Raw genomic sequence first — 10,744 nt, forward strand, 5'->3', positions numbered from 1 at the left:
AGCCTGCAGTGAAGGAAGATGTTTTGGAGAAGCTGTTGGGGGCTGAATCCCTAAACGCAGGGGACACCTCACGCCCGTGGAATTTGGAAAACCGAGGCAGGGAGCAGGGAAGGGTGTGGGACTCAGGAGCGGGAGCAGCTGGTGCTCCTTTAACTCTCCTGGTGGCAGTTCTTGCTTCTTTGTAGAAGTCCGTGGCAGTTCAGGGTGTTTCCGTCTGAGATCCTACACTCAGCCGGGCGCCCACGGTGTAGCGGGCCGTCAGCCGGGCCCCGGGCCTTCTGGGCAGCAAGGGCCCTGCCAGGACCCTGAGGCCTGGGCCAAGGAGGGCGGCTCGCTCCGGGGCACCTGCCAGGGGCCCCACACGGCTGCTTTTAGGCCTGGGGTGGCAAAGACGCTGCTGCCGCCTGCTCTGGGCTCGGCTCCCATGGCTGTGAAGGACCCTCGTCGCTTCCCGTTGCCTGCCTGAGCCGCCCGGGGACCCTCCTGCTGCGTCAGCACAGAGCCTGGAACCGCGGCCAAGGCAGGAAGCTCCCGTGTGAAGGAAGCAAGCACGGCGGACGCCCTCACAACGCCGGGGCCCGTTTCCCTGTGGACTAGACGAGGGAACGTGACGTGGGAACGTGACGTGGGCACAGCGTGGCAGGAGCGGCGCTTCAGATCCAGCAGGGAGGGAGACGAAAGGAGGGGCGGAAGAGGGGCCCCCGGAGCCGCGCCCCTCAAGGCTTGTGTGCCGGCCCGGCTGCGGCAGTCCTGGGCGACGGGAAACAGGACACAGACCAGGGAGGGCCGGGGCGGAGCCAGGGCACCTGCGGGCCAGGACGGCTGGATGCTGGGTCCCCGGCGTCAGGGCGCAATGCCGCCTGGTGGGCGTCACCCTCTCCCAGGGCTGCTGGGACACGTGGCCGCAGCTGCTTGGCTCACCACAGCGGAAGTCGGTCTCTCTCATCGTGGAGTCCGCGCGGCTGAGGGCGAGGTGTCCTTCCGGGGGCCCTGAGGGCCTCTGTCCCCGGCCTCTCCCCTCGGCGCCCCTGCCCGGCCAAGCATTGCGCCAACCCCACCCCCACCTCACGTGGCAGCCTCCTCCCCGGCTAGGGGACTTCTCTCTGTCACTTGCAAAAACACGCGTCCTTGGATTTAGGGCTCTCCCTGTTCCCGGAGGCTCTCATTTCAAAGTCCTGACCTTAAGGACAGCTGTAGGACCCAATTTCCAAGCAAGGTGGCATTCCCAGGCAGGAGGGGTTAGGACCTGGGTGTGTCTTTTGGGGGGACTCCATTCTGCCCCCGACAGGGCCTCAGGTTGGCCACTGCTTCTAAAGTTGCATGTGGGGCTTATAGACTTGCCACGGCCATCCTGGTATTTTTGAGTATTTGAAATGACAGATTTGCCACCTAGGAAAGTGAAGCAGGTGCGGGCGAGTACTGAGGCTGTTCGTGCAGGTCCCCACCCGTCGCTGCAGCCGCCACCTTGACCCAGCCTCGCCTGTCAGTCCTTCCCATCCACCTGTTCTGGGGCCACTGGCGCCTTGTCCTCTTCGTCCCTGACCATGCTGAGGGGTCATGGCCTCTGGTTGTCAGCCTCCTTCCATGGACGTATGTTCCTCCCACCACTGGTCAGCCCCTCCTGGTGTCCACCTGAATCTCAGCTCAAGTGACTGATCCGGAGGGACCCCCCCGCCCAGCTACAACCTTGCCCTTGCCTTGTGTGTGAAGAAGTAGAGGCGCTAAGGGCTGGCAGCTGTGAACCCCTGTGGGGAGTGGGGACTTGAGGGCCTGGGCCTGGGGCACCTGGAGGAGCCCAATCACCACCTGCAGCCACCCAGGGTGCCCAGGACCCCAGGGCACTATGTGTCCATCTCAAAAGTGACTCAGACTCACAGGGGCCCCACTGCTGTCCTCTTGCATCCCCACAGACACGCCCGGAGTTCTCTCAACCTCTGCTTGCTCCAGTTCGGACTCCAGTTTGAGGACGTCCAGCCACACGTAACTTGGATGAACAGCTCTCATTTTGTGTTCAATAAAAGATAACACACGAGATCATTAGAGCAACCGTGTCAGAGTAAATGTATTTCCTTGTTCAAGAGTGAAGCTCCTTCAGGAACATTTGCAATTTGCTTTGTCTTGCTGGAAACAATATTTTCCCAGAAGACCCCAGCATGAGGGCCATTACAAAATGTAATTCATATTGCATAAGTTCCGAAGCGTTCAGCAGGAATAACAAATGGAGGGTTAGTGAAGTATTTATGCTCTGCTGTGAGCGTGGCATCTATAAGTCATGGGGGTCCCAGATGCCTGGCCCAGCACTCACTCAGTATGTGCTTGGTCCCTACGGCTGCAGCCGAAAAGAGCCCTGTTTCTTCTATGTAGGGGAATGCGGTACTTCGGGCACAGACACAGCCAGACTTGACTTTCTTGTTACCTACGGAGAAAAGGGAGGGCTGATAAGAGAAGTAAAAGACACCCTACCTAGCAGGAGGGCGTGTCTGAGATATAAACAGCGGATGAAGGGCTGGGGTCTAGAATGAGCAGGAAAGAGCCAGCCCGATTGAAAGATGCCCAAAGGCTGGCAGGGCCCTTCCTCACTGAAGAAGTGCCAACCAGAAACTCAGCACCCAGGGAGGTGGCGTCCTGTGAGCTGTTGGGGACATCCAATTTATGTCAGAGAAATGCACTGCCACCCCCACAGTGGGTTCAAGATTAGAGTGTTGATGTGCAAATGTTGCCAGAATGAGGGACGCTGAGAACTCCTTCACACTTCTGTGTGCAAATTGGCACAGCCACCTTGGAAACTGTGGGAGCTGTCCGGGCCTCCAGCAAGTCCACGCCTGGTCTGCTCTCGTCCTAGAAATCCCTCTGCACACGGACGGGGCATCCACACCACCTGTCTGTAGTGGGCCCCGAGGAAATCACTAGGCTGCCGTCAAAAGTGCATGGACGAGTAAAGCCTGGCATCGCCAGGGAACGAAAAACCGCACAGTGAATGACCTCGGCCCAGCAATCCCACACTTAAAGATCGATTGTGAAGGCATGCTGAGAAAGGCACCAGACGATTCGTGTCCAGACCTGTTCGCTGGACGGAGTGAAAAGGTGTGCAACACACAAAGGGCCGGCGGAGTGCACTGATGAGAGCCCCGGTTAGGAGAGAAAGGCCATGGGCCTTCCTAGGACTCAGGACCCAGCCTCCCACTGCCTCAGGGGCGGAGCCCATGTCTGTCCAAACTGGATGAAAGAGCAAGGCTCATTACCTTGTTATTTGAAGCACGGTGCTCTGAGGCAGTGGAGGACCAGAACCATGACCATGGTGCTGTGGACACACATACGTACATACATTGTAGAAAGAAACGCTGGGAGGCTAAACCCAAAATCAACAAATCTACCAGGCACCGTGGCTCATGCCTGGAATCCCAGCACTTTGGGAGGCCAAGGCAGGCAGATCGCTTGACCCTAGGAGTTCAAGACCAGCCTGGGCAACACAGAGAAACCCAGTCTCTACAAAAAGAAAAAAAGAAAAAAAGCCAGGCCTGGTGACTCAGACCCGTGTTTCCAGCTGCTCAGGAGGCTAAGGTGCAAGGATCACTTGAGCCCAGGAGGTTGAGGCTGCAGTGAGGCGAGATTGCACCACTGTACTCCAGCCTGGGGGACAGAGCAAGCCCCTGTTTCAAAACAAAAAAAAATTAACAAATCTACCTTGAAGTGGAGGTGTCAGGGAAGGGTCAGGGTTGGGAGAGAAACTTCTTGTGGCATATCCTGTTAACACAGTTCGTTTTGGAATCATGTTTTGTACAAACAAGAATAAAATTAAAGCCAAAAGAAGAAAATGCCATCCTGAAAATTGAAAACAAGACAAAAGAACCTAATGATATATCAAGTTGGTGACAAATCCCGAGAGAGAAGCATTGCTTCAAGTGACTTTGGAGCACAGTGTTTTGACTTCAGTCCTCCGTGGAAAATGTCATCAGGACAAATGAAGACCTGAAGAAATCGGAGGCATCACACGGTCATCATCACACAGACGTCGTCACACATTCACCTGCCACACGGTCGCCACCACATGGCCATCACCACACAGCCATCGCCACACAGCCACCGCCACATGGCCATCATCACACGGTCACCTGCAGTCAGCTGACATTGTATTGATGGGGAGCGCACACCCAGGTAATCAAACATAAAGGAAGGCAGCCACTCAGCCGCTGGGAAATGCAGATGAGGGGACTGAGCTGTAGGGAGACCTCGTGGCTTCTGGGGGCCGGGGCTTGTGCAGCCTCTTCCAGCTCACCTCATCACCTCCTGCGGGGAGCAGGTTGGATTTCTCGGGCTCAGGATGGCAAGCGCGGCTACTAAAGTGGGGTCTGTGGCCTTGGTGAGCGCAGGCCAGCGGGGCGTTTCCTGAGCATTCCGCAGCAGCTGCTTCTCCAAAATTAAAAGCATCCGAGGCAATCAGATACCATGCTTGACACATGCTCCATGACTCCAGCCTCTTACCTATTGTAAGTAAACAAATCCTGCCAGGCTTTTGAGCAACCACAGTCAGCAATCTGCTTTCCTGCCTACCGACACCTGAATTGTCACCCTGGCTCTCCCTGTTGCCCGGCCACCGGGTGACAGCTGCCGGATATGGGCACCTCCCATGGCTCCAGGACACCCAGTGTTCATGGGCACTGCCTTCCTGCATTCCCACGACCCTGTGGGGACAGTTTCCACACTCATCCTACCACCTCCAGCCCTGACTGACCCCAGGTCGAGAGTGTACGCACCGTTTCCCAGCCCCCCAGAGACTGCCCTGCATGGGAGCTCACACACCCATTGCACAGGTGGCCTGGCCAGGAGCCTTTCCCGGATTTGCTGAGGAAGGTGTGCCTTTGTCCTCTCCCTCCATGGGGACCTCCGCCCCCTTGTCCCTCACCTTCCTCCTCTGGGACCTCCACTCCCTCGTCCCTCTCCTTCCTCCTCTGGGACCTCCACCCCCTCGTCCCTCTCCTTCCTCCACGGGGACCTCCGCCTCCTCGTCCCTCTCCTTCCTCCTCTGGGACCTCCGCCTCCTCGTCCCTCTCCTTCCTCCTCTGGGACCTCCGCCTCCTCGTCCCTCTCCTTCCTCCCTGGGGAACTCCGCCCTCCCCTCCCTCCACCACCCCACCTGGGCCCCTTGCCCTCCCCTCCCTCACAGCTCAGGCCTTGGGCTTTGCGTTGCTGTGCTCACAGCTCCCTGCTGGCTGTCCTGCTGTCGTAGCAAGTCTGCGCTGCTCACTCTCCTGAGTCCTGGGTCCTCCCGCTTCTCGCAGGTCCCTTGCCTCCTCCTGTCTCCTGCTGCTGGATGTGCAGTCCTGTGAGGGCCACGGGCTTTCTTCGGTTCTCGATGCGTCATAGCACCTAGAACTGGCCCTGGCGAGGCCTTGAGGCAAAAGCACATGCACGACTTCCAGGTGCTGAGAACAACCCTGGGAGCTGTGACCAGTTGGGACCCCAGTCCCCCAGGCAGCTGAAACCTCCCCACAGCCTGTGCAGCTGAGACCTTTCCCCTCTTAGCTGAGATACCCCGTTGGGCAGCTGGGACCCCCTGTAAGGCGACCGGGATCCTGGTCCCATGGGCAGCTGGGACCCCAGCCCAGGGCAGTGGAGACCCTACCCCAGGCTGTGGGATCCCTCTTCCCAGTCCTGGGGAGGCGGGCCTGGCTGATTCTCAGCGCTTTTCCAACATTATCCCCCAGAACTGGCACCCTGACCCAGCCCAGCAGGCACGGGACCGGTCCAACCCTCTGTGCCCCTGCTCTGTGCTGACACCCTCCTAGGACCTCTCCCCATGGGCAAAGAAAAGAAAAAAAATAGAGGGACCTGGAGAACGTGGGATACTTTGGGTAGAAAGTGAACACGTCCTCCTTCCAGGAAACTCTTCTCCTCTCCACAGGGACTCGGTTTCCACTGCAGATGCTGGGGGCGGGCAGCCGTGCATGGCTCGGTGTCCTGCCAGGTACGACTGGTCCCCGTTCGCGCCGATGACGTTTTGAAGCCACTCTTTCTCACCATGAAGATGACAGACCAGGGTGTGGAGTGTGTCGTAATGCAGAGGAGTGTCACTTTGCTGTGGTCATGGCTCAGAGGAGCTGCTTCTCCGTGGATACCGCCTTCATGACGCTGACCACACCATCCCAGCCTTTGCCGCCTGCTTCTGCCAGCCTGGCTCTTCCCACACACATTTCTATCACATAACAAAGAACGGGACCCTCCAGTGCCGTGGGAAACCAGGCTCTCACGTGAGTTCTTTGGGAAAACGAGAGCTGGGAAAGGAGAGGGTGAGATGAGAAAACACACAGTGAGTTAGTCCCCTCACAAGGAAACGAACAAACTCCATGAAAACGTGACTTTGCAGGACAAGAGGCAGGACCCCGCAGCCTTCAGTGATAACATAAGAGGACCCCGGTTGAAATCCTGGCCACAGCAAACTGTTCTTTCCACTCTGAGCTCCCCAGACCTCCATCCACCCAGATAGGTTTAGCTGCCCCGTGGAGACCGGCCCCGTGGACCTTTCCCTCCAAGCCCAGATGGTGGCCAGGACAGCCAGGTGGTGGGAGGCGCCCCACAGGCCCCTAGAAGATGAGAGACCCTAGTGGGGAGGAGAGACCCAGCCCCCTGGGGGCACAGGGAGTGCTGCAGACAGGGAGGACTTCCTAGGACGAGAGCTTTTCCACCGGTTCTCTCTGGGCCTGGGGAGCCTCCGTCCTCGGTCCTGAAATGAGGTGGTCCCCCCTGACCAGGGGGCTTTGGCTCCTGGTGTTTCCTGGTCCGTCACGAAGGTCCTTTTCCTTTAAGTGCCGGCTGGAGCCTGAGCGCTCCGAGGGAGCCCCGTCTGGCCACCTTGCTTTCAGCAAACCGAGTGGTTTCATCTGGATACACATGTGTGCATCTTGTATCCAAGTATGTAGAATTGTAAAAATGAAAGAATGATCTGTAAAACTTTTAGAATGTTTTCCCTTTGAGGGTCGAAAGGGGAAAGGGTGGAGGGGATGAGGCAGAAGCTCAGGTTCTCTGAGCAGCCCCAGCTTTGTTTAGAGGCAACTTTGATTCCTCATCAGTATTTTACATAATTATGAAAGAATCAATCCCTAAAAATGGAAAGCAAAAACAAGCAACAGCCTAACTATGCATCAAGTGATTGCAAAACCACGCTGATGACTCCTGTTTCAAAGACAATAAAACACGGAGATGTGGCTGGAACTCCCCGATGGGGCAAAAGCTGGGAAAATAGAAAACAAAGGGCCCTCGACATCCTGCTGTGTCCGGGGTCCATGCTACCATGGGCAGCATTAGTGCTGGTGCCCTGGGCCCTGGGTGCGAGTGAGGGGAAAAGTAATGGGTTCTAAGGGCAGTCAGCTTGGAAATAGAGGTTTTCAGCTCAGGAGAACAAAGACACAAAGTAGGAGGCGAGGAGTTACCTAGAACCTTTTTCAGACGGAGTCTGACTGTCGCCCAGGCTGGAGTGCAGTGGTGTGATCTTGGCTCACTGCAACCTCTGCCTCCTGGGTTCAAGCTACTCTCTTACCTCAGCCTCCCAAGTAGCTGGGATTACAGGTGCACACCACTGCACTTGGCTAATTTTTGTATTTTTAGTAGAGACAAGGTTTCACCATAGTGGCCAGGCTGGTCTCGAACCGCTGACCTCAGGTGATCCACCCGCTTCTGCCTCCCAAAGTGCTGGGACTACAAGCGTGAACCACCGCGCCCGTCCATGTTTCTTAATAAAACACAATGTACGAGGACGGTGTCTTTATTCTGAAAAGCACCAGTTTATACAAAGTACAGGAGACAGAGGAACCTGACTCAACAGTGATTCACCATCCAACCCCTCGGCAGGGAGACGCGGGGAGGACCTGAGCTGGGCTTCCGCAGGGAAAGGCTGGGAGGACCTGAGCTGGAGAGCATGGCCACTTCCAGGGCCGCTTGTGTTTTTCTTTTTCTTTTTTTTTTTAGACGGAGTCTCACTTTGTCACCCAGGCTGTAGTGCAGTGGTGCGATCTCAGTTCACTACAACCTCTGCCTCGTGGGTTCAGGCGATTCTCCTGTCTTGGCTTCCTGAGTAGCTGGGATTATAGGTGCCCACCACCACACCCAGCTAATTTTTGTATTTTTAGTCGAGACGAGATTTCGCCATGTTGGTCAGGCTGGTCTCGAACTCCTGACCTCAGGAGATCAGCCGCTTCAGACTCCCAAAGTGCTAGGATGACAGGTATGAACCGCCACGCCTGGCCTGGGTGGCTGGTTTTAGTCAATGCCCACACAGGGTCTGGCACCTTTGACCTTGGCAAAGCCTGCGAGCCTGACTGTTTCCTTAGCTGGCCTGTGCTGTGGACTCATCTCTCCAGGGACCTGCTCTCCCTTACCCTGCTCTGATCAAGGGTTTGGCTCCAACTCAAACCACCATTGCCCCTGCTGAGGATGGAGTGTTCGTGCCCCATGAAATTCGTAGGGGGATCTATCCTCCATTGCAGTATGTTAGGAAGTGGGGCCTTCGGGAGGGGACGACGCCAAGAGGGTGCAGCTCTCGTGATGAGATTAGGGCTCCTATGAGAAGAAACACCAGAGCCTCCTCTGTCTCTGCTATGTGAGGACACAGGGAGGAGGGGCCGTCCGTGAACCAGGAGGGAGCCCTCCCTGCACCCCACCGCTGCCGGCATCCTGACCTCAGACCTCCAGCCTCCAGACCTGTGAGGAACCCATGTCTGTTCTTGGAGCCCCCCAGCCTGTGGCATTTTGTTATTCCAGCCTGAGTTGGCTAAGATACCCCGGAAAGGGAGGACTTTGTCCCCTCTCCCCAAAAATAGTCCACACTTTACCTTTGGCTTTGAGACTAACGTTCTAATTTAGCAATCTAAAGCCTTATGATTTTTTTTCACTCTACTTGATTTTTGCTTTGTTTTGCTTTCTGATGTTTTAATTACCAAAGTAGTGTATGCTCATTGTAGCAAGTCAAATAATGTGATGAAAAAGTTAGCGATCTCCCTCCCTGCCGTCAAACACACCTGTGAGGTGCAACGTGAGAAACTTGGTTAATCATTAATCTGTCTCTGTGCCTTTCTCTGTGCGCGTGCAAACACACACACACACCTCACATTACACATATGCGGGGGCTTCTTTTCTGTCTCATTATTTTTAAGCAAAACCAGGACCCGTCCCACACTGGACTCTTAGAACACGATCTTCTCTGCTTCACATCTCCAGCTGCTGCTGAGCCAGCTCTTTTGGGGGACAGCTGACCTCAGGAGATCAGCCGCTTCAGACTCCCAAAGTGCTAGGATGACAGGCATGAGCCGCCGCTCCTGGCCTGGGTGGCTGTTTGCACATCAGCAGTATGGGGACCAGGGACCCTGGAGTTGGCCGTGGCTTCACATAAAGGAAAGCCCCTTCCTCCCGAGGCTGGCTGAGGACAGGCGCCGTGTTCCCCTCAACGTCTGCCAAAGGCAGGCAGCCGGCAGGGCTGCAAGGTTTTGTCCTCATAAAAAGGCTTCAATAAACACCCCTAAACCCCTATGGTAATGCACAAATGCTAAAACGCCTGCGTGATACTTTTCCCCTGGCCCCCGGCCCCCGCCCCACTGAGCAATCACTGGATAAATCACATTCACTTTTAATTTAGCGGACACGGCCAGATAAGATTCTCAAAAGATCATTTCAGTATGCACTTCTGCCAGAAACATGAACGAATTCCCCGCACCCTCAGCAGCTCCAGAGGTGCGGAGTTCTGACGTTTGCTGTTCCAAAGCGGAGAAGCAGGCTCTGCCGTTGCCAGACTTCACATTTCCCTAACCCTGCACCGTGCCTCATTTTAAATTCTTATTAGTTGTTCGTGGATCGTCTTTGGCACGTGGCTAGTTCCTGTTCTTTGCTATTTTCCCCATTGCATTGCCTGACTTTTTCTCAACATTAAGTAAGAGAATTTGGTCTATGAAGGATACTAACCCTTTATCATATGAACTGCAAACATTTTTCTCAGTCTATCACTTGTTATATTGCTATAATTTGTACTTGCCATGTAAAAATACCTAATTTGACATTGTAAAATATATTTAACTTTTCTTTAAGGTTTTGGGTTTTCTGTTCTGGTTAAGGGAAGATCTCCCAACTTCCAGGTTACAAAAATAGTATTTCAAAACTTCTTTCTAATACTTTGTTGTTCTATTTGTAGCATACTTAAGCTTTCGTGCTGTTACATCTTTTTTCTTTCTAAAGTAGAGGGCTCTGTTTGTTTTCGTTCAGCCGGAAGACGCCTCAGTGCTCAGCCAGCCCATCGCCTTCCTCTATAATGTTTAATTTGCATTTCGTGCCTTAGGTCTTAGATCCCAAGTCACTTCCTCAGAGCTTTGAACGCCCAACTTAATTAGCTCCTTTTCCTGCTTGATCCAAATCAAACTGGAAGACCGAGTAAGTGCATACGGTTCCTTTCCACTCAACATTTGTCCAAATTGAGAAAATATAAGTTAAAAATAATAAATCATGGCCAGGCGCAGTGGCTCATTCCTGTAATCCCAGCACTTTGGGAGGCCGAGGCAGGCAGATTGCCTGAGCTCAGGAGATCGCCACCAGCCTGGGCAACATGGTGAAACCCTGTCTCTATTAAAATACAAAAAATTAGCCTTGCGTGGTGGTGTGCGTCTGTAATCCCAGCTACTTGGGAGGCTGAGGCAGGAGAATTGCTTGAACTCTGGAGGCAGAGGTTGCAGTGAGCCGAGATGACGCCATTGCACTCCAGCCTGGG

General features: G+C 54.8%; 1 long non-coding RNA gene across 1 annotated transcript; it reads left to right on the forward strand.

The window, feature by feature from the left end:
* Window positions 1-675: 675 nt before the first annotated feature.
* On the forward strand, window positions 676-2,034 carry LOC131381716 (uncharacterized). Its single transcript, XR_009210608.1, has 2 exons — window positions 676-1,590; window positions 1,911-2,034. It is a non-coding gene; the product is annotated as an uncharacterized LOC131381716 (long non-coding RNA).
* The last annotated feature ends 8,710 nt before the right edge of the window (window positions 2,035-10,744 follow it).

This window comes from Hylobates moloch, unplaced genomic scaffold (genome assembly GCF_009828535.3).
Source record: "Hylobates moloch isolate HMO894 unplaced genomic scaffold, HMol_V3 SCAFFOLD_17, whole genome shotgun sequence".
NCBI classification, from domain to species: Eukaryota; Metazoa; Chordata; class Mammalia; order Primates; family Hylobatidae; genus Hylobates; species Hylobates moloch.